General features: G+C 38.1%; 1 pseudogene; it reads right to left on the reverse strand.

Moving 5' to 3' along the window:
- Positions 1-13015: 13015 nt before the first annotated feature.
- LOC133805953 (magnesium transporter MRS2-4-like) lies at positions 13016-17526 on the reverse strand (annotated as a pseudogene).
- Positions 17527-21327: the final 3801 nt, after the last annotated feature.

Here is a 21327-nt window from a genome sequence, read left to right on the forward strand (position 1 = left end):
GGATGTCGGCTTATAAAGCCATTAGCTGCTGGGCATCGTCAACCCTCTTGGTCCTTGTAGCTTCCTCCTTTAAGCCTTTCATGCAAGCTTTGAGGGTCTCGAAGGGTCCTTGTTTTATGTTGGCCAAAGCATTAACCTCAAAGCTCACCTTCTGAGTTGCTATGAATTATCTCCGGAATGAAGATGATTGTTGGTGCCACAAATGAATGGATGCTTACCTGTGTTTCTTAAACCATTCTTTTGCTGGTCCTCGTAAGGTTATCGGGAACACATGACACTTGGCATCTTCGGAGACGCGATGCACCGAAATCAACCTATTGAACTTCAAGAGATGATCGATGGGCTCCGTGTTTCCATCATAAGACGTGATGGTAGGTATCTTGAAGCCCTGTGGCAAAGGGGCTTCCACAATGTGAGGAGCACAAGGCTCCCCATCTTCATCCTCCAAGTCAGAGTCATGGCCCTAGCGTCGGGCCATTCTGAGCATGATAATCTTCAAGCTCTCTAACTCCGCACGGAGCGAGTCACGGTCTTAGTTGGGAGTTTGTGCCGAGTTATTTCACTTCTAGGCGTTGAAAATTCCCCTGAGGTCCGATTGACCTTTCTTTGCAGGTCTACGCTCGTGGGAGTTGCTGCACTGACGAGCGTCCAGGTCGTACCATAGGTTAGTCTGACCTCGGAACACACCGCTGTCCTCAGGATATGCTACTTTCGTTTCCCCGTCAGACTCAATATTCTCATTGTCTACCGAGATGCTAATGTTGCATCCTTGGTTAATGAAGGTGTTTCGTTTGTTGGTTCCTTGGCCATGGCTCATGTGGTGATGGCGAGGTGTTAGGGGAACACCACCTCTAGGCCTCATGTAATCCGCATTGAGGTGCCTGGGTAGAACGCCCTAGGCTCCACGGGCGTTGACGACTTGATAGTTTCCTCTAGCATTAGGGCCTTAATTCTCACTAGCCAACCTCGGCGCCTGATTTTCTTCGGGGGTCCGACAAGCCTTCTTTGGTTCAGAGTAGGGTTATCGTCAACCTTCCCTTTGCCATGGTCTTGTGGCACAGGTGGGGTTCTAACTCCTGCTGGGTGCACGGCGGGCACGCTAGCTGGCGAATCTAACGCCACCTTAGTAGGGTGCTCGGGAGGCACAACGGATGGGTCCACAGGTGGCATTCCAGTTGGGTGCACATGTGACACACCAGTTTGCTGCCTGGATGGTACTTTTTCATGGGGGTCCACTCGCAGACCTTGGGCCACCAGAGTAGCCCTCATGGCATTAACCATCTTGCAGGGCGACGGTGTTACCCTCTTATTTGTTGATCTTCTGCTGCTGAGTGGCCACCTGGTCGTGGAGCGCCACCACTTCTGGTGTCTCCTTCGTGTCCGTGGGCTGAGGATATTCCTCCTCATTATACTCATCATCGCATCCGTCATCTATGCAATTGTATTCAGCATTTTCGTCATAGTTTTCCACCATCTTGGGGAGGTCTTGCGGTGGCAGATGACTAGTTTCTCCTCCCTTAACTATGGCGTGAGGTGCTGCATTGTCTGGTGCATTTCTTCGAGTGGTAACCATGAATATGTTCTTCAAGCTTCCTTTGAGCTCTCAACGAAAGCCCCAAAATGTTGACTACCTTTTTCACTATCAACTTAATCAAAAAGTTTAAACGAAATACAAGGAAAGAACACAAGTTTTACGTGGTTCAAGCTATAAAAGAGCCCTAGTCCACGAGACTCTATTATTTAGTGAGCTTGAAGCTTGTTTTTGCAAGCTTCAATGGTGGTTCTCAGGCAACGTATATATTGCACTGAGTTATAGACTTTTCGTCTCTAAAAATCTGTACCCTTTACAAGGAGATGCCCCATCCCTATTTATAGAAGTTGGGGTTATTAATGTTAATCATCTATCATTAATAAAAAATTCCCCCATTCTGGGGTGTTAATGCTGAATTAATACAAAAAGGACTACAGTAAATAGAGACTACGAGCCAGGTAGATTGCAGAAAGTCGCGTACCAACTTTATGGGGAACATATCTCTGACTGTCAAGGTGCGGCGCAGGTTTGCCTGTGTCAGGTGGCGTTGTGAGAAACACCGATTTTCGAGTGTACGATCTTGACACCACTAATCAAGGACCACCAAAAGTTGTCAGATGATCTTCTGGTGGCCCACACCCGTAGTGATTGACACTTGGCAGCTACCCCAGGTTCGTGCGCCATAATCCTAAGACTTGGGAGATGAGCGAGTTAAAAGAGCTCCTCAAAATGTGGCTTCACCAGAGGACATCCTCGCCTCGAGGATAGACCTTTGGGCATGGCCTCACTTGGAGACATCCATGATTTTTTGGTTGGCTCAGGTTGTGGCCTCACATGGAGAAATCCTCACCTCGAGGACAGACCTCGGTACATGGCCTCACTTGGAGACATCCTAACCTTGAGGACAGACCTCGGGGTGCGGCCTCTCCTGGATACATCCTCGCCTGGAGGACAGACCTCGGGGCGTGGCCTCACCTAGAGACATCCTCGCCTCGAGGACAGACATTGGGGCATGGCCTCACTTGGAGACATCCATGCCTTGTCCAACTTGGGCTTCTTGAAGGGGTTCACACTCTGAGAACCTCATGATTTATCTTGTCACTAATCACTCTTAATTGCTACGTGCTGAATGATGAACATATGGAAAACATAGTTATTGGTGTTTCTTTTTCCCTTGCACCAATGCCAGACTTATGTCATATTTGGATACAAGCGAGTAGAGGTAAAAATTTTCCCTTTTTTCTAGCTTGGATTAAATGGGTGATTACCCGAAGTGTTCCTCTAACTTGGTGAAGGCTCCTTTGCGTTCTTTGTCCCAAGCAAACCTTTTATTCCCTTTTAGGATATTGAAGAAAATAAGGCATGTATCTCTAGACCTTAAGATGATTTGATTCAAGGCCGCTACCATTTTCATTATGTGAGAAACACGTTAGTGTACCTCACACCTAGAGGCTTCCCTTGTCTTCTAGACATATACTTGGTAGCAAGCTTTCCAACATGGTGCGCAGAGTATGGTAAAGTGATGGACTTTCTTCTCTTAGAGAGTAAGCTTTGTACATGTTGAACTTTGTGTTGTTATCTACCGAACAACTATGCGGATGTGTACAAGGGTTACGCATGGTGGTGTGGTGAGACACGGTCTTGAGACAACACACGTCTAGTTAGCCTTTCGACATGGAAATCCTTATCATTCTCTCCCTAGGTAGGTTCGTGATGTTCGTCTCGTCTAATTGTCTCGCAAGGTGTGCTCTCGAGGTGTGGCCTCACACAATGACCCTTTTAGGTAAGTCTTTTGGCTTGACCTTTAGGGGTGTATCGAGGTAACAACAGGGTACAATGACTTTTAGAAATGTGTCCTCACATGTTATCATGTAGACTCTTTACTTAAGCCTTTCACATAAAGGTCTCACATATTGTATCTCTCACATAGAGGTCTCTTCCAGTGCACTTCTTGTGAACCATGTATAAGGGAAGTGTAAGACCCTTTCCCTTTCCCTCTTTGGTATGGGACTTTGAGAAGCCCACTTCTTCTTTATCATGGGACTTTCAGACACTCGCTTTTTTCTCCTGGATGGGACTTTGAGAAGTCCACAATTGCTTCGTTGGAGGTCACTCATGTGAAGATTGAGGATGAGGCCACAGAGAATCTTCTTTTTTATGGTGTGGAACGTTAACCCCAACTTTGATTTCTCTCACTTTAGAGAAGACGCGGTCTAGCTTGCTGCTGAATGGGCTACCAATAATAAGTCGTCCCATCCTGGGTGTGGCGGCCTAAGAGTGGATTGAATTTTCATGCATGTTTCAATTCCTCATGCTATTATTTATTTTTTCAAATTGGTTTCATTGTCGTTCATCTTATTTTTCCTTAGAGGTTTCTCCTGGCCTCTTATGTTTAGTTTAGAACTTTCGTAAGTCCTTTTCTTTATTGTTTGTCAGAACTTTTGTGAGTCCGTTTCTTTCTTTTTTGTGCGAACTTTTGTGAGTCCCTTTTTTTTTGGAGAACTTTTTCATAAGTTCTTCCTTAGTAAGGAACTTACACGATTTCTCTCGTTTTGGTGACAACTTTTGTGTGTTTGATTGTCTTTATTAAGGGTGTGTTAGTGCTTTGGGCTTTGATAGACCCAAAACGAGTATGTTTTAAATATTTATACTCGCAAGTGTATGAATCGTATTTATAGAATAGTGTTCGTGTAAGCACGAGGTCGAACCCAAATGAGTTGACTTAAATCAAAAGAGAAAACTATTTTTACCAAAGTTAAATAAATTTCTAACCTAGTTCTAAAGATTGATGTGTTTTGTTTTAAAATAAAGAAAGAAAATACTAAAAAAAAAGTTAAAATAAATAAACTAAAAAGATTTGTTTTTCATAGTTATTTATAAAATTATTAAGATTTTAGAATCCACAAAATATAAATAATAATATTTATTAATATGTTGACTTCCCAATTTTTAGTGATAATTGAAATCAATCTAATTACCTTTTCCAAAACATTATACTTCCTTTAAGCTCTCTTTAATTCAAAAATATAGATTTTCCTTCACGTCAATAGTATAACTTCAAAGAATTAGTTGTGAATCAATTTAATGAAACTACAAAAAAAAATCAAATAATGTTATTTCTAAAGAAAAATATAGTATTTTTGTTCTAAGCATTGGTTGTGAACAATTTAATGACACATCTTAATCAAAGAATACTTTGTTTTTACACAATTAAGAACCAAGTAAAATATGTTCTAACAATCTAAAACACATGATATTATAGATGAAAGAAATATTTAGAAGAAGAAAAATCATAAACTTTATTGCTCATTTTGGGAGGTCAACATAAATAAACACTATATAGTTATATCTTGGTTCATCCTCCACCTTAATAGTTTTTAGTGGATTAGAAACCCATAACTATCAAAAACAAAATAAAAATTACAACATAAATAGGAAAATTTGGAGGAGGAGCCTCCAAATTATTCCTCTAAAAATACATAAAAACTAATCTAAGAAAAGAAAAAGATGGAGAGAATAGAGAGATGGAAGAAGTGGTGTAAGAGAAGGTGTGTTTGAAATGGTGAAATAAGAATCCTATGTATAGATAAATTCTTTGGTAAATGATAACACTCCTATTGGTCTAAAAAAAGAAGCACATGGATTCATGCTCAATATTGTCATATTTTCCTATAGTTACAAATCCAATGGTGGAGAAAGAAGCACATGGATTGATGACATGACATTGTCAAGAATTGGATTGGGCCTTTCATTTTGGGCTTGATTTCTTCATTTCTTTATACCAACATTTTATCAACATTTCATTTGCTCCCAACAAATACACCTACATAAAGAAATTAAACACACATAAATTAGTAACAACATAATTAAACAAAATAAATACAAAAAACAAATAAAAATACATAAAATCAAAATAAAACTAATAAATTCAAAATTACTTAAAAACTTGATAAATTAATTAAAAACTCAAGAACTAAGCAACAATTAGCTTATAAAATGTGGTAAAATAACTTTATTTTGTAGAGTTATCAGGCTTTGGCCACTCCTTTTTATTTTTATAGTGGTTGTGAGTTATTGGCCTCCTGAGCATTTGCTGTTCTCTTTTGATATTGTATGTAAGGATCTTTAATAAGCCCTTCCTTTGTGAGAAATTGTTTATGTCCTCTTTGACATGATGACGATAGTCTTTTTGGTGCACCTTGACTATATTTTCTTTTATAACTTTTATTCGAGAAGTGATACTATTTTTACAAGCGTCTATTTTAGGACCCTTTTTGGCTAGACGTCTTGGTGGCTGCTTGAGACTTATTGGTGGACGTTCTCCTTGAGGCCTTACCCCTCGTGGATGTATTAGCCTTTATTAGGAGTTTATCCTTGTTGAACCTTTTGGCTCCCTTGATATCCATTAGGGTAGCTAATCCTCATGAATTCAAAAGATGCCTTGCAAGGTTTCCTTTTTTCTTTTTTGTTGTATACACTGCCCCCCCCCCCCCCCCTGTGGTTGGCGGAATTTATTCCGTCGAGCACTTTCGTCATTCTGTTCTCAACATACACTTTGACATTTTCTGTTGACAATGAGTGTATGTGAGTTATATAAGTGCTTGTATGTGGAAGGAATATAATATGAAAGATAGAAAACACATTAATTGATAACGAGTAGAATACAAGGGCATGCATGGCGATATTGCATCTACTACATTGTGAGGTTAACTAGGCAAATGTTACACATAAAACCTTACTAGATATTCCCTCCTAGGTGGAAACTACTTAGGTTACCTTGTAGGTTTCTTTGCCCCTGCAATGATCGACGTCAAATTTCGAGTGTTTGGTGGGTCTTAGATTGAGGAAATTTGTTGTGTTTCTTAGAGAGTTCACGGGTGTTTTGCGAGGGTGGCTTGAAGCACTACCCTGACATACCTGTCCCCAGGTGGTCATAGTCACCTTCCACCTGAATGTACTTTAAGGCTCTTTCGTAGAAGTCGCCCATGTCTTCTATTTGATTTTTGAGCATACTTTCCCACATTTCAATCTTCGGAAGTATTCCTGAGGTGATGGCTATTTTAAGTTCATCCTTTGGAAACCTTCCCACTTTAGCCACCTCTACGTTGAAGCATTGAATATACTTCCTCAAAATTTCACCTTCGCCTTGCTTAACATACACGAGGTTCCCAGTGGGTACCGCGTAGCCATGGGAGGTGCGGTGTTTCCAGTAGGATTCCCTTTCATAAGGCATAATGCGTGGTTTCTTGGAGTGCGTTTCTTTGACGTGGGATGGGAGAGGCCGTGCTAGTTTCTCCTTTGGGAGTTAAATTTTTTTATTATACTCCTTGGCTCTTAACCTTTCTCTTTGCGTGACTGCTATCCCGCTTCTATGATCTTGTATGGTCGTATCCAACCCCTTCCTCCTCACACTAAATGAAATCAAAAGGTCGACGGCAGGTAAAGCTTGTGTTCTAATCTCCTTCATGGGAGGAGTTGGGAGGACTTTCTTTCCTTTCACTCATTCTTCCTTGCGTTGGGATCTGTTTTCCTCATTGACTGACGTCTTTCTGGAGATAGGGTGTTCACACCATGCACTGACTCCCACTTTCTTGGCCGCATTTTTGACATTGAACTTCCGTGGTGCTCTAAGCATGGGTAGTGGTTTCTTGAAGGTTTGATCCCTCCACTACCAATGAGAGTGGTCAATTCCTTTCCTCCCTGGTCTTCCCTCGCATACTTGGTGAAAGGCTCTTCGGACTTTGCTTGTGCCATGCAATTGAGAACCTCTAACATTTTTTGCACCGTTTCTTCTAACTTCTAGTTTTCAGTGCATAGTTCATCTATCTCTCTCTCATTGGCTCGAGTTCTGATTTCCTCAGTGACTTTGGGGTCTAATTTTTGTGGGTTTAATTCCACATGGATCACCATTGCCATAGGTTCTTGTGATTTGGCAGCTGTCCTAAGGGAGGTATTGTAACACTCCTTGGCTTCTCCTTGTTCTCCTTTCAAGCATGCCACTCCTGCTGGGGTGGGGAACTTAACCGCTAGATTATACACTGAGGTCATTGCTTTCAATTCTCTTAGGGAAGGTCTCCCTAATACTGCATTGAAAGTTGAGGCACAATCGACTATGAAAAAATTTGACATGATAGTGGTTTTCCTGGGTTGCTCTCCTAGGGTGAGGGCTAACTCGATCGTTCCTAAAGGTTGTACCAAGCCCCAGTGAACCCATATAGGGAGGTGCTGCGTGGTTTTAGATTTCTAATGCCCAGGCCCATCTTCTCTAAGTTTGGGCAATATAAGATGTCTATCGAACTACCATTGTCCACTAGAACTTGGTGTATTCTCATATTGGATAGTTGGATACCTTTCCCGCTCATTCTTCGGTCCTTTGTAAACTCTTTTCTTTTTGACATCACTCGGGTTGTTGCCAACAAAAGGCTTCAATGAAGGCTCGCTTCCCCCTGCTCTCAGGTTCTCGTACCCTTCTTCAACTCGAATATACTTCTATGCTATTTTGAAGAAGTCATCTAAGTTTATGACATCTCTTTTGAGCATGTTATCCTGTAATTTGTTTCCTGGGAGAACTCCGGATGTGATAGCCATCTTGAGCTTATCTCTGGTTAAGCTTCCCACTTTAGCGGCTTCCATATTGAATCTATGGATATAGCTTGTTAGGCTTTCACTCTCGCCTTGCTTTATGTTAGCAAGGCTAGTACTCGACATAGAATAATGATTGACCGCATGGTGCTGTTGAAGAAATTCATCAAAGAATTGCTGCCATGACTTGATGATTTTTGGCCTTAATATTTTGAACAACTTGTACACAAATCTTTTGAGTGTGACGGTGAAGCAATGTCATCTTGCCCTGCTATTGACCCCCCTTAACTACATCATGTCGTTGAAAGCATCTAAGTGATACTTAGGGTCCGTAGTGCCCTCGTAGGGTGTCATGTGAGGCTCCTTGAATTTGGCAGGGAGTCTCTCAACCTGAATTTCTTTTGTGAAAGGTGACTCGTAGTCGAAATCGTCATCGACCATGTGCCCTCAAACTGAGTGACTAGTTTTCTCCAAAGGGTTCTAATTTTAGTGTCCAGCTCCTCTCGTCTTCTATTCAAGGAGTCCCTTAGGTCGGAAGGTTTGGCCTTCTCTTTCCCCGTGTCCTTTGAAGGATCCATAGGGAGTGTTGTCCTCATGTCTGACCTTCTCCTATTGAGATTCTCTCTTAGGTCAGGGGGTGCTTCCTTAAATGGTACTTCTATTTCATTCCCATAACCAGCATGGTCCCTCCGCCTCTGCTCTTTAGGGTGCCACTGGCGTAGGGCCTATGTGATGCTTTGGCCCGGGAGTGTTGCTAGTGGAAAGTTGGGTTCTCCCATCATCCATGGGGACGGTGGTTTCCCCTCCCCTATGCTATTTCTCCTTATGCTTGGGAAGGCGCATGCTTGGCTGACTAGAGCATAAAGAAAAAAAATATCAATAGAAAGAACAAGATAAACCAAAAAATTTATAGAAAAATCAAACAAGCCTATCAAGAAAAGAAACTCTTGGCAAATTTTTAAATAATCAAAACACAACAAATTGAAGATTCCCATTTGTGCCAATTCCAAAATGCAAAAAATAGTTAACAAACCTTAAAGCCAATGTATAGTAAAACATATTTCAACAGAAAAATGCATGAATAGCCAAGCAGTAAAATAGTCACATGTCACTAGTTTTAACATCTATCTAGGAGGGCACAAATAAAGTAAGAAAGACTGGATTTTATAAGTAGAGGATGAAACTAGACATGCCCAAGCCTCTATAATCAGTCCTCCACATGCAGACCATAATAGCTTAAAGCAAACCACAAAAGGCAACATCAAACAAGAAGTTACTTTCAAATCACTCCATGCATAAGAGCACTCTCCCAACAAAAGGATGTAAAAATTATTCATCAAGACATAAAGAAAGGAATAAATTTCTGATTAAGATTATAGACCTATCAAACATTTTTGTCTTTTTTAATAAAGGGGGTGAATTAAATAATACTAAGCTAACCTGGTTGGGCACCAAGATCTATAACATGTAGCTTTGATGTAATTTGGCCAACATTAAAAGTCTTTGTTGCAAAGGAAATGAGAGTAGAAGGATTCTCATTCCCTGGAACCTATATAAATTCAACAATCAATCAACAAATATGCATATATGATATGCATACCAAGTGCGATAAAAAACAAGAGAATTAAGAGAGATAAAGAGAGGGAGAAGTTAATTTACGCACTTTAAATTGTACAAAAGCAGCAGCATGAGCTTCCAGAGCTTGACTTCTCTGTTGTTTCACTGAAAAGAGTTGCATATTCCCTTTGACCAGATTTTGCCGCTGCAAACAGAGCAGAGAAATAAATCAAGTAAAAGAAAAAGGGGAAAGAAAAATCAGAGAGTAAGAGAAACAGTGAAAACAAAGAATTGTAAACAGTGAAAACACAGAATTATATTAATTTGGTTAGTTTTTCATTCTTTTCTAGCAACTAAACAGCCGTTAAAACCAAAATACTCCGAGAAAGTAAAGAAAAGAAGAAAGTACCTGCTGTTAACAAGACTCTTCGTCCAGTGCCTTCTTTCGTTGTTCCTATTCTTCTTCTTCCATCTTCTTCATTTTCATCTCCTTGGCCTCGAACCAAAGATATATGGTTATATACACAAATTATGACTCACAATTTCAACTATATTAAAATAATTTCACCTACTTTAGATGATTACTATGATAGAGTACCACAATTTAAAACTTGTAATTGCAATTTTTTTAAAAATAAAAGTATTAACTTATAAAAAAAAAAAGGATGAATCGCTTGAAATAGCTTTCATCTCAAAATGTGTGGTTAATAAATAAGATTAATATTTTTTTCTTTCAAAATAAAAGAGATCACTTAGGTTGCATGTGTTTACATGATCATGTTATATTATTAGGCCTTTGGTTAATTGGAAGAGTTAATTATGCCTTAAGAATAAGGTGATAAAAGCATGCTAGATAAAGTCAAGTGTATGGTTATAAATGCTTATTTTATTGGTTATGCATGTAGATGTAGTTGACATAAAAATGACATGTATAGACATGAGACATGTTGAAGCTATGCTTTGATCAAAGTGAAAAGACAAGTTCACAGGTAGGGAGAATGAGCTAGATTAGTGTTAGTTGTTAGCTAGTTAACTAAATAAAATAGTCTACTTCTCTTATCTATTTATTTCTTGAAAAATGTTCTAGTAGATAACAAATTAAGTATTAAAAAATGAATATTGTTTTACATTGGTTGAATTCTCTAATAAAGTAGCAAGCGTACATAACTATGGTATTAAGAAACAAACTAAAAGGAAAGATTCTATAAAATGTACCTGTAGCTCTTAACAATTTCTATGGAGGAAGAATTGAAACAGGTTTTAGTGGCATTTGTAAGCACTCTAGGGTAAATGCATTTCCACTTTCATCGTGTACTTCCCATGCTTCGAACAACGAATCTACATTAGCTTTTCACATAAATGCCTAGTTCTACCAATTTTTCTTTGTTGTAAGCATATGGAACTCCAATGAGCTATAAGAATATAGCCAAACCAGAGCATATGGATGTAGTTTGATATATATTTATATCCAAGACAACATAATATATGCTACATAGATAGATAAAAAATATGCATATAAACATATGAAACTCCAATGAGCTATAAAAGCGTCTAGAAGGAATGGTGATACAATGTAACCTAGTTTCATAATATCTCATGTTTCCATGATTTTTCATTGAATCTAGCCAAAAGAACAAATGCTCAGTTTCTTCTTGACTCCCTCATTAATTGATTTCATGTGAACATAAAAAGAATGAAAATTTAAATACAAATAAAGTAAAAATAGTCAACGAACAGAGGATAAAACAAAGAAGTTTTAAAGTTGGATTGATAATTTGAACCCAAGTAACACCAAGAAAAAAATTGGCACAGGAAAAAAATTGAACAGAGACAACAATAATCTATACATACCCATGTAATTCTATGTGTATATATATATGAGCCACACATACTAAGTAATGATGGCTCTATTGCCTAGTAATACAAGTTTTATTTCCCCTGTTTTGGAAATACTTTGCACATCTCATCAATCTTTAAACTTTCCTAGTTTTGCTATCTCTGTAATGACTAAAAGGAAAGCAAAGCTCTTAAAAATATAACATTGATATTAACCAAAAGGGTATCCAAAATATGTGATTCCCTAAAATATCACAACAACAGTGAATACATTGAATAAAGAAAAAGTACCTCCACTTGTTTGTTCAAATTGCCATCGGTAATTATACAAGCAATCTCCAGTATCTGATCAACTTCAACATTCAAACCTACACATACATATAAGTGAATCAAAACATATATAATAATAAATGAACAGGAAAATATACATAGTGACTTGTCCTGAGTTTCAGTTCCATACAAAGAGACTCAATTTACTAATATTAAAAAATAAGTTTACAACATAATCAATGGGTTGAAGAGATATTTAATATTCTTACATTACATATAAATAGGTGATACTGCAAATTTTTAAAAAAAAATACCTATCTCAAGTGCATCTGCAAGAAAAAGGAAATAAAAGCTGAAACTTTAAAATAAATTTCATAAATTTAAAATTTATAATGCCAAGGATAGTTTTAGTTTTATAGATGTTGGGGCTTAAATTTAAAATTTATAATGCCAAGGATAGTTTTAGTTTTATAGATGTTGGGGCTTTTGCTGAATATAATGTCACCATTTAATAGGCTTTTGAAGCATTTGGTTTTAAATAGGGTTTGGAAGTCCATTTCATTATATAAATTTGGAAAGTTTTTAACTTATTAGAAATTCATTTTCTCTTTTCATTCCATGGGAAATTATTATTTATTCTTCTCCATGTAAAAAAATTGTGAAGTAAGAAATAAATAAATTTGAATGACAAAAGATCAGAGAATATCACTATCCATACATGAATCGTACAAATATATAGGTAGGTCTCCTAAAAGACCTTGGAGATAGCAAGCATGCACTAACTAAACATTCTTTCATAGCGATCAAACAACAGAATTAGTACTTACCAGTGATTTCTAAGTCGATCCAAACAAGAGGCATCTTATACTCTGTTGAAGGGGTATTATGTTTGGTTTTTTCCTCCATTGCCTTGCTATCATGGTTACTTGCTTTGTTATCTCCCATGCCTGCACCAAGAAGTCTGTAATAATTAGTAAGAACAATTTGGCAAACAATAGCAAACAGGCACATTTCCTATCAATGATTGTACATAAGGGATCAATAAAACTCAACTAAATACCAATAAATCATTCCAAAAATAAATAAAAACAAAGAGGACAATGAAATAGGTTGATCCCATGAGTGGAGTCCAATTCTTCTGTGCAAGTGTGGTGATATCACATAGGTGACAAGTGCATCAGAAATCAAAACAGGACAAAGAAAGGGTCCAATACAAAAAAATCACTTACTTTGCGAAGGTTTTCTTAAAACACGGATCCTAAGCACATTTAAGTCTAATATCTTATCTTCCATCCAGCCCTAGAGAAATATGCAATGGTATACAGATACTTTCTACTAGAGAGATTTATGAATTGAAGTCGGTATTGATGAATTTTACAGATTATATAAACACAATAAGAGATGGTAACAAAGTTAACTTACGAGCCAAGCAACTTCTTCCATCTGGCATATCCTAAAACAAGTAAGAAAATCAATACAGAGCCTGCAGTAATACATCCCACAAAGAGCTCAAATATCCCCTCTGTTTTGTACAAAGTACAAGGAATGTTCATACCAAACATTCCTGCAATCAAAGTTTCGATTGCTATGGCAAATGATGCAATTGTCAATGTCAACTGGAGCTGAATGAGTTCGTTTCGCTGGTTGTCTAGTTGGATGTTGACGTAGTCTTCTGTGTCATCAATGTACTCTCGAACCTGCAACCCATTGAATAATTTAGTACAAAAATGAAGTTGTTATAAACAAAAACTCAGTTATCATCCATACAGTAGATTTCTAGAAAATTGTTAGCAGAACTTGACAACATGCCATTTGAAATTGTTGGCTTTCTTTAAAACCTGGGGGCAGAGACTTATATGGTGAATGTAAATCTTCCACTTAGTCCAAAAGAGAAGAAACAAATATAAATTTAAATTTGACAACCCCTTGAGTTCAGAAAAAAAGTTACAGAACAACTGAAATGAGAATCAAAACCTCGAATTTGTTGATTCACCTAAGGGTTTAGTTAGCTGCAACTTGTACTTCCCACAGATTTAAAATTCTCATAGTCATGTCATCCCAGAAGTACACAAACAATCAAAATTTCATGTAAAATAAAGCACAAAATGCTAAATGCTTGCATAATTACAGCTTACATGAAACTTACTATTACACTTCCATGTACTTTAAATAAAACTTGGCAGAAATATCATGTTTAAATTGCTAGGATCAGAAATAGCACTCACAGACAATATCTTGTTTCGTGTTCCATCCAGCTACATAAAATATGCCTCAAGCAACATCTCCAGATCTTCAACATCATTATCATCCAAGTGGTTGCTCACCAAACTCCCACATCTCCTAGAACTAATATGAGGAAGATGAGTAGCAATGGTGTTGATGCTATTTGAACCAGAACCTCCCAACAAAGCTTCAGATTGTTGATTCTGGATCCACTTCCTTGTCAAGTACAAATGTGCCATATCTTCACTGTCATCCAAAAGATGTTCGATTTCATCCCTCACCTACCATTATACATAAATGTACTTGTCATAAATATGTAATATATTGTACTGGCATAGAGGAACAACTAAAACCATTTGGGAGACTCATTTTTGTCATAATTATTGTTTTTAAAATTAAACCATATCAATTTTCTTTATTGTCTTGCTATGTTCAGATGACATTTGTTTTTAAGATAACAACTCTATTTTTCCTCTTCCAAAATGATGGAATTGATGACAACACCACTAGTTGCAGATATTTGAGGATGAGAGAGACACACACACAGAAACAGAAAGAGAGAGAAGGATGGGAAAAAGCTTTGTAACTGTCTTTGTAATAGGGTTTAATGTTCAGATTTTGGAGAAACCCAAGCCAGTTTTGCTCCAGATCATCTCCCATTTTCTTCCAAGAACTGCTTTTTTTTTCAATTTAATCTTGACAATCTATTTTTATCAGAAGATGGGGCAACAATGTAATATTAAAGAAGTACTATGGCCAAGGAAATAGGTAATTTCAATTTAATCTTGACAACTAAATTGTTAAAATTCTGATCAGAAGATGGGGCAATAGCATAATTTTAGAGAAGTACTACAGACAAGGGAAGAGGTAATGCTTGTTTGTGGATGTGAGAAAAAAATTTCAAGAGAGCCAAAGCATTGCCAATTCAAGTTCTTGTTGAAACCTTTAGGTACCTTTTGACTTTTTTTTATTCATTTATTCCTTTTTAAATATAACCCTTAATGCAATATAATAAAATAAAATAAATATAACCCTTAACTTAAAGAAATTGAAAAGAAAATAAGAATTATAAGAAACCTATTGCGTACTTAGATATAATGTCTTTCATAGTTCCATTATAAGAAGCTATGAAAAGTAATCACATAAAATTCCCATCATAATAGAAACTTAACTTAAAAATATATATACACATAAATATTTTTGGAAAGGACAAAACAAATTTCTTTTTATGTGATAAACCTCATAAAATGCTCGTATGTTGGTCTACTCCAGAAGGAGCAGTGGAGTCTAGAGGCTAAAGTGGTCCTGGAAGTGTGTACATGATATCCAGGTTTATCAGGGTGAGGTTCTTATAGTTAGATAAGGAGGTATGAAAATATAGGAAAGATTTGGAGTTAATTCCTTCTTGCTAGGAGGTTGTAGGGGATCCTCAAAATCCCTAGCCTTCTACTTATGTTTTCTAGCTTGTTCACTGTATCTCTTGACTGGTTGTTCTAAGCTCCATCTCTTTTTGCAATCTCCCAAAGTTCAGTGCTTGAAAGAGAAAATGATTGTAAAAAGTAGGAAGAGAGCTAAATAGCTATATTTTCTTCCCACTAAAGAGAATCATCAGTACAACCATAATCCAAGTAGCAGTCCCTCACAAGAAACAATTTGATTCATGATGCTAAACAACCATAACAAGCTAAGATATTCCGAGTTCTGACTCATACATATGGCCTTGGATGCTTAATCTATGGAATCCAAATAGCTATCGTTTTAGAAATACAGGAAAGTAGCAGGTTTATCTGATCTAAATAGATAATTAAAAAAATCAAATAAAAATATATCAATGTTGAGGCATCATTTTATGTATTGTGACCAAATGTTTTTTCCTTCTCCCTTCAAATAAAATTTCTAAAATCAAACTAATGACCTACATACATCTACTTACTCCTCATGAAACTATAACATAATCCAGATGAGTTATATGGCATAAACTACCATGAGTATATAATAAACGTGGTAATAATAACATTGCAAGGACACAGAAAATGAAGTCATCAAGCATACCTTTTGAACACGTGCAAGCAGATAGGTAAGATTGCTCTTTAAACTCCAGATGAGTTGAAGATTCTTAGTGCTTACATTCCTTGCTAGTTCGTCTAAAATAGGGTAAGCTTCTCTCTCGAGGTCCGCCACACTGGAATCCAAGAACGTACAAACAACCTCCACTGCAATCTCAAAAACTTGAAACTCAAATGGAAGCTCACATTGCAGATCTTCAATAGCCTCTGGAACAGGTAACCAATGTCTACTTGTTAAATCATTCATTTCATTTTCTTGTTCCTCAAAAGGACCTGCTGCTCCATCGATCTGAAATGGGCCTTTATTAGGAAGTTGTTGCCTGAGTTGATCCACAAACAGAAGAACTTCCTGGCGAAGAGGGTCAAGCAACAACACCTCTTCAGCTGTAACTATTGCCTTAATAAATTCTAAATTAACCACCATGGCCTTCTCTCTTGCTGCAAGACAAATATAGCAAATATACTTATATAGTTTATCATAACCAACTACCATACATAATTAATACACAACAAACAAAGAATCAGATACCATGGCTCATCGATTCTTTAGCTAGTTTTGACTAATTGGACTGTAAAGCTATAGCTTGGGCAGATTTCATTAAAGTGAGGGGAATGGGCAAGGTGAAAGAGAACAACTCCAAAACAGTTTCTTCTGAAATTGTTCATATAAATAATCTGTAACTACATTAAATTTTCAAAACTAGAAGACACATATATATTCCCTAAACAAAATTTACAATATTCTGATATTAAAATTAGAAGAAATTCACATAAAAAAAGTTGAAATTACCAAGGATATTAGAGGAATGAGAAAAGAGAGGTCCAAGAATCCTCAAGTCGCGAGGGGGAATGGAGGCGCGGTGGATTATGGTATTCTTGTCACACTTGACGAGCTCCGATTTCCCTGAGCGATCGAATCTCATCCATAGCCTCGCTCCACCAGTTTTCTTCTTCCCCTTAACACCTCCAACAGTGGCGGCGGCGGCAATCAAGCTGCTGCTGTTGTTGTTGTTGGTACTAGGCAGCGAGGGGCGGCATCTCCGATCAAAGAATGGGTGGTCTGAGGCAGTGCAGAGAAAACAATGAATAGAGAGGGAGAATGGAGTAGAGCTAGGGCTAATTGAAAATTCTTTACTTTTGTATTCCGCTTTTTTTTCCAAACAAGTAATTTAGCTCTTTTATTTTTGTTTTTTTGGAAAGTTACCGCGTTTTTGTTTTTAAAAGGAGTTAGCGCCTTTTTTTTAAGATATACTATAATACTTTTTAAATAAACTTATAATCCAGTGTTATGGAAAGTGATATTTGGTGTAGTGTCGGGCCTGTGTATGGAGGGACCTGGATCCAGTAGCCAGAACGTGGTGCAGTTGTTGGTCAAGGAGGAGGGTGTGTACCCAGGCCACCCACGATGATGACTAATGATCCTGGTGGATCTCCATTAGGTTGGACAGTTAGGGATGACATCTCCCTTTCATCACAGGGGGCTGGATGGTCCTCTAGTGCACCTCCGTTCTCAGGCGACAAAAGGTCTCTCGTGGAGGCTCTTAGTTGGTCTCTGTCCAGGTCGACCTAAATATCTTGTAAGTCTCGTAGGCATCTCGAGCTCCTTGTAATTTTCCTTTGTTAGAATCTATGGAAGAACAATAACTTGATATTTGTCCTTCCTAGAGACTACGCCAAACTATTGATGATGAGATATCGTCAACAAAGTTGAGTTGGAAAACTTGTAAGTTTACAAGTAAATGAAGATCTTAAAAGAACTTGGAGTAAAGTTGCATAGTTAAAATTGAGATAAAATGTTTGTATTTTTTTGAAGTCTCAGCTTAGAAATGATTTTTTTTTCACCCCCTGCAATGATCAGAGAAGGCCCTATTTATAAGGGGGTTCTAATGACTATTAGTAAAAAAAACGGTCCCAAGGGGACAAAGAGGTGATAGTACGACATGGCACCTCAATAGGAACATAGACTAGACGTTAGTGGTGTCATGCTTTAGGCCTGTCGAGCCTGACAATTGTCGGAGGCGTGGGAGAAGGTGTGCCTCCTCTTATTACTTTGTACGACCACTACTCTTTTTACTAAGTATGACCACTACTCTTCCATTGATCATATCTAGTTCGTAGTTCATACTACTTAGACCTTTTTCTTACCTCCTCTTTGTTTGTATCTTGATAAGCTCTTGAGAACATTGAGTGTAAGGCATTTATTGCTTGAGGCTGAGGAAGGACTCTGCATTCAGGCTATAAGGCTTCAGGTTGTTGAGGCCCTTTGAATCATCTCCTTTGCTTCTAGGGAGTCTTACAAGCAGTCCATGCTCATGGGTAGGGTCAAACTGATGTTTGGGCTTCAGGAGGGCCTTGAGCTTGCCCATGGGAAACTTGTGAGTGTGGGCTTGGTCTTCATGTCTTCCCCATCTACTTAATACACCACTTGTGCATTAGCGTCTTGTTTGGTTTCTCTTGTCATTTCTCCATGCTCACATTAGTTGGTTAGTAGACAATAAACTCCTTGGATGAATATTTTATGAAGGTACATACTGAGGGTGCTAAGAATTATGTTAAGGCAAAAATTCATAGTTTCCTTCAAGTATAGGGGCATTATAGTGAAATGGTTGAGAAGGTAGGGTCTAAAGTGGAATTTAGAAATTGTTGATGGCTTAATTTAAAAGGAAAATATCAATTATAGAGATTGAGGTGAAATTTCCGATAAGGGCTTGAGGATTGGGTAACATGATAGGTCATTAAGGGTAAGTTAGTAATTATGATCATTATGGTTTACTTTATATAGCATAGGATGGAGAAGTGACATAGGGCTTTATTATTTTCTGGAATTTAGAGAGAGAGGGAGAGAGAGAGAGAGAGAGAGAGAGAAAACTCTCAGCCAAAACCCTAGAGAGAAGAAGAAGGAAGGAGAAGAAAGAATGGAGAGTGGAACATCTAGGAAGGAGGAGTTTTTGTGGTATGTGGCTAAATAGACTTTGGGTAAGTGTTTTTCAATTTTTTTTACACTATGTTTGGTAAGAGGGAAATGTGGGTGGATGGAAAAGAAAGGAGGGAGAGGAGAGGAAGGAGAGGTCAAATCCTATTGTTTGGCAAGAAAGATTATGGGAGGGAAAGAAAAGGTGAGAAGATTACAAATCCACTCAAACCTACCATTCAAAATCATTCCATTAATAGAAGGATTCATACTCTCCATTCTCATTTATTTTAAATTACAAAAATATACTCTAAAAAATTATTAACAAATAATTATGAGGATAATTTTATATTTTCGTTTACAAAAAGTGATCTATCATTTCACTTCTCCATCCCTCCTACCAAACAATTTTGATGGAATATTACTTGTTGTACCCTAAAATAAATATGAACTGAATCACTCAGCCCTGGGATTAACTGGCAGATAATCGCATGGAGAAAGTGTATAGGCAAAACATTTAGCAAACTTTGGTGTGAGAAATTCAAGTCAATCTTGACAATATGACAACCAGATAATCTCTAGATCGCCTCTTGCGCAAACAACTTAGTTCAAGATGCGTGATGGCTAGATCGTCATCTAGACAAAACTTGGCCCATGTCGAGTTAGGTTATCTCTCTGAAATCTATCTCAAAGAAAGTGTTTAGCTCGTGGAAGCCCGATCATGACGCATAATGAAGGATCCCAAAAGACTCGGAGATTCCTTGTACACTCATTAATGCCCAAATTTTATTACACATTTATTACCCGAGATAATGGATGGAAATTAATAGGCAATCATATCCCTATGTAAATGGGAGATTATTATGATTCATTATTTACCATATTTATGCATGTGGTTACCAAAGCCGTCTAGGAAAACCTTCTATAAATATTAGGTGAATGGATAGAAAATGGACTGCTTCTTGAGGCACAGAAACTTGTTGAAATTGTAAGAAACAATTTCACCAAGAGCCTAAAGGAGATTAATAAGATTGTCTCGTGGACTATGTGGATTTTAACCACTGAACCGTGTTAAAGTGTGAGTGTTTGTGATATTTCTCATTTGTCTAATCACGGTTTAATAAGAAAGCCTAATATGTCTGTTGACGGATTTCTTAATCCATTGTTGGCGAAAAATTCCATCAACATATTGGTGCTTTCGTTGAGAGCTAATTAGTGCTTAATCCCCCACGCAAGTTTCACCCAACGCTCACCATGGTGGTCATCAGGTCTATGCATGACAATGAGATGGAACAACGAAGTGATCAGGAGGTGCATCATAGGGTCGTTCCTTCTGAAAAAGGCCCTGACACTCAACACCATCCTAGAAAGCAACATGTGGGCCAAGACGATAATGGGAGCTTAGCCTCACGCCCACCAAATCCCATTCTGAGGTATCTGACAGCCATCGAGATGGAAAATTCCTAGTTAAGGAGCCATCTCGCTAATGCTAACAAGCATATTGAGGAGATCTTGGCTCGATTACCCCCTCCTACAACCGATGTTAATATCGAAAAGAGGCAAAATGTATTCCATAGATCCCACAGGAATAACTGACCCAATCTTAGTCGCTCTATCAAAACTGCAACTCCGAGCTCCATTCCTTCAGAGTGGAATCTGCAAAATACTCAACCAGCCAATCCTCATAGGAACCATCGGCCCCATGTCAGTTGATCTGTTAAAACTGCTACCTCGAGCTTTGTACCTTCTTAGAAGATTCCATGAAATTTTCAGAACAACCCAATAGGGCAAGCTGGGACCAATACAAGGAGGCAAAACACCCCAGAAAATCCATCTATGCCACGTTCAGAGCCTCCGGCAAGAGAAATGAACCGGTTCTAACTCCAACCCAAGAATTTTGGTAGAACAGAGATGGACTAACCTAGTGCGCCCTGATGGAACGAGGATAGCTTCACCGATAAGATGTCCATCGTCACTGGTTTGACATCTGATGCCACCTCGGCTGCAGAGGAACGCTCCAGCTCGAGTGGATAGCAAGAAAAATCCTCTTCCCTCAGAAGACATCTATGTCCCACAACCTCACACTAATAATCTAGGTCTTTAATCCCAGCCACAGGCTGTAAGTTTCGCTAATGGAAGTTACTAAATGGAGAAACATCGTGGAGGCAGGTCTGGGAGTGACTTGAGGAATCGTTTGAGCTCCACACAAAGTCTTCATTCCGACCCACATCCTGACCCACGTGATCATCTGAATTCACAAAGAAGATATCCAGATCGCCATGATGGTTTGAGTTATACTCAGCACAAGGGAGATCCGTCTATCGTACATGACAATGGGAAATTCTTACCTA

The sequence above is a fragment of the Humulus lupulus genome, chromosome X (genome assembly GCF_963169125.1).
Source record: "Humulus lupulus chromosome X, drHumLupu1.1, whole genome shotgun sequence".
Taxonomy (NCBI): Eukaryota; Viridiplantae; Streptophyta; class Magnoliopsida; order Rosales; family Cannabaceae; genus Humulus; species Humulus lupulus.